Raw genomic sequence first — 3,732 nt, 5'->3', positions numbered from 1 at the left:
CTGCGGGAAGGGGCTCCGGCCCCGGGCCAGGTCCGTGTGCCGCTGTGGGTCTTGAGCGCAGCGCTGACGTTCTCTGTTATCCGTAAGGATTTCGGGGTCGCTTTCCTGATTGCCAACGTCCTCCTGGATCTTTTCTTTTCACTTGCGTTTGTAAATTTGGCGTTTAATCCGCAGTTAAGCCTCAGGCCTCTTAGTAATACGCAGATATTCACGTCAGCTTTCAGTTTGACTAGCAAATCAATTTGTGCCTTAACACAACTTTTCTACCTCCCTTCCCCAGCCCATCTCTGTGCCCGATGGACAGCCCAGGGCCCAGCGCTCCACACACCTGCCGTCCTGCTGCCAGAGCAGCTGCTTCACAGCCTGCCTTCCTTCTGAGCAGCCCACAACGCACGAGACGGCCTTTTCCTTCATCCAAGACAGCCCTGGCTCTCTGAGAGCATTTGCTAAGGGATCTCAGCAGGGGCTTCTGAGGAAATCCAGTTGGAGGTGGGATGCTGCTCTGCGGGTGAATGTGGAAAGCCAGGTCTGAGTCAGGAGCTGTGGTGGCTGTGCTGGCCTGGCCTTACCTCCGTGGTAAACCACAGTGGTTTGATCTCAGCTGGGTATCACAGTTACCTCTCCCCACAAGCAGCTGACTGCTCCTGAGGACCTCAAACCCCCTTGCAAGGGCTCCCCAGCAGCTGACTTTTGCCTTCTGCTTTTCAGTCTCAGTTACCATCCCCACCTATCCACGCGGTGCTTCAGTGGCACCCCAGAATGCTCTGTCCCCTCCAAGAGGCATGTGGCACTTCTCTGCTCAGACCATGGCAGCTTGCTGCAGTGACAACCTCCAAACATTCAGACAGCCCCCAAGTGCCAGCAAAGCCTGCAGCTTTGCTGGGCCACCCGTCACCTCCAGCCATCTCTCTGCTCTGAGGCTGTGCCGCCCTGTGATGATTTCCCAGAGCTGTCAGAGTGCTCTGTGTGGTCCCCAGCCCACAGCTAGCCTTCCTCTCTTGCAGCCACCACGTGTAGTTTCTTGCTGACGGGCTTCGCCCTTTTCCTGCAGCTCCCCCTGAGGATGTTCAGTGTGATGGAGGTGGGTTTCTCTGGCTCTCTTCTTACAGCCTATTCCCTTTGAGCGCTTCCATCCGTACTGCAGCTCACGTGGTTTATTCAGCCTGCTGGCTTTTCTAGAGATGAATTTATGCATTTGTTCTCAGTCTGTTTCAATGTGCCTTGTTTATTCAGCTATGCAGACTGCTCTTCATTTTCTCCTTTCATGTTACATTGACTTCGTGCCTACAAATTGAGCTGTCCAGAAATGTGTTCTTCCATGCGCACTGGCTTTCCTCTGTCTTTGGGGTCACATTTTTCCTATGTTTTTCATTGTAAGAGCCAGAACCCGGTTGTGTTATGGTTTAAACATAACCTGGTAGGCATCTAATTTAGCAGCTTCTCCACCTCCTCTTGGGACCTTGCTGTGTGCTGAGATTTACTTCATCCTGGAGCGAAAGCAGCCAAGAAGCCCTCTTCTTTGGCATCCCAGCACCCAGCTAGAAACGTGCCTCTGAAAAGAAGAAAAAAAAATCACACTTTCTCCTTTTTCACACCTCACTTCTATGGGATTACGCTCTCCAACTCCTCCCCAGGACTTCAGTACTATTGAGAGACCTTGTAGCAGTCCAGCGTTGTCCCCAGCAGACAAGGCACAAGGCACCGCTCAGTGCTGCTGCGATGGTCAGTCCTGCACAGGGTATCGACCCCTTTGGGCCAGCACTTTTCCCAAGCAAAGCCATTCCTGGACATCCCCGAGAGCCATGCACCCTTGACCCCTGGATGCAATTCAGGTGCAGCAAGACACAATAGGAGCTCAAGATCACAGCACTTCTCTTCTACAACTCCCTCTCAAACCACCTTGCCTTTAGCTGGAGGAGCACCCTTCAGCCTGCATCATGCTGCGGTCTGGGGAGGGACAGACAGACATCTGGGCCCTGGGCCTGGGTGAGACAGACCGACCACTCCCCTGGCTCCTCATCACAGGCATCGAGGGGTGGCTTTGCGCTGAGCAGGCTGCGTGGGTCTGCACTGACACCCAGTGGCTGTGGCACAAGCAGCCTTCCTCCTTGCACCCGCATCAGCCTCCGGCCCGGGAACAGTGCCACAGCAGCAGGGCTTGGCCTGTGGGTCTCTGTTCTGCCACCACATCATTCACCTTGTGGAGAGCTGGGTTGGGTCCTGCCCTCGGCCCTCCCCGGCCTGCGGGACCTCCAGGATGCATGTGCTGAAGCCTCAAGCCTCCATTTGCAAAATTCTTCTTTAGCTGAGGTCACTGGAACTGCATGCACTACCAGCTACATAGCACCCTGAGGAACTGGTGCTGCTGGACTGAGGTGTTCCAGCAGCTGCTACAGTTTCACACCTCGTGCCTGCTATTGCTCTGTTTTCCATAATTTCCCCTGAGCTGCTGCCAGCAGGATTACCAGCACACACTCTCTGGCCCATCAGGGCTGCATGGCTATGTTTGAAACTAATGCTTTACAGTGGGCACCATTTTCTCAGAGGCTGAGCTCACACCCAGAGGGCCTTGTCACCATTGCTTCCATACTCTGTTATCCTCCTCTCAGCTGTTACCAGGGTGGATATTTTGGTAATTTGCCTTCCTAGAGTATGTCCATCGCTTCCAGCTTCTGCCCTATGGCCAGGTCCTGGGGGCCATGAGGGTTTTGGGGCACTCAGTGCAGCCTCTACCAGCTCCTTGCTGGCAATTTTTCCCCTTTTCCTCTGCTTCTTCAAGGATGCTCAGTGTGACAGGAGGATTTCTCTGGCTCTTCCCTCTGTGCCTGTGGTCTCTGTTCTAGAGAGATGCTCTGGTGCTAGCACTGGAGCAGCACAGGGCTGAGCCAAGGATGCTTTCTGCCTGGAGCCAGCAGGCAACCAGGGGAGAGCCATCTGCTCGGGATCCCCACTGCACCCTTCTTTGCTTTCTTCCCATTTTGTCTCTGATCACAGCCACATCCATATGCGATGCCGCTCAGCTCCAGCATCGTGTTTTAGTGAAGCACGCACATATCTGCTCTTGCTCTGGTTGCTTATTTTTATGTGCCTCGTTAAAGCAGCTCTTCTCTGCTTCCCACGCGAACATTGTCACCTTCTGTCCTAGCCTCTAGTGAAGACTCAGGGGCTTTATGATTGCAGCCCAGAGATGAATCATCTTGTCCACAGCTCCACTGCTTGAAAACTGCCTCAAGCACCTCTCCTTGCCTCTGCTGTGGGCACACCTATGTGGCCACCTCTTGGTGCCTCCAAGGATGGAGACCATGCAAGGGACTGCCCTGATCCTGTTGGCTGACAGGGAAGATGCGGGTTTTGCTTCCGCATTGGCTTCCCCCTCTCTTGCATCACTCTATCAACTAAGTTGAAGGGACCCAGAAGGATCACCGAGCCCAAACCCCGGCCCCACTCGGCACCCCCCACCCCCAAAGGATGTCTGCCCCAAAGCAGTGTCTGATCCGGCATCGGGGCTGCGCCCACCGCCCTCCGGGGCACAGCCTTTCCCTAACAGGTCGTGACCGGTCTTCCAGAACGACGCCTATTTACAACGAGCGCTGCCAAGGCGGAGTGGAAATGTACTGGAAGCCTCCCCCGGAGAACGAGGACCTCCGTCAATCACAACCAAGCTGGGTCTCAGCCCAGGCGCTGGCACGGAGCTGACCCCGGGACGAGCGCAGCCGTCTGCCGCCTCGCTCC

The sequence above is a fragment of the Meleagris gallopavo genome, chromosome 2 (genome assembly GCF_000146605.3).
Source record: "Meleagris gallopavo isolate NT-WF06-2002-E0010 breed Aviagen turkey brand Nicholas breeding stock chromosome 2, Turkey_5.1, whole genome shotgun sequence".
NCBI lineage: Eukaryota > Metazoa > Chordata > Aves > Galliformes > Phasianidae > Meleagris > Meleagris gallopavo.
Note: the sequence above shows the minus strand (reverse complement) of the source record.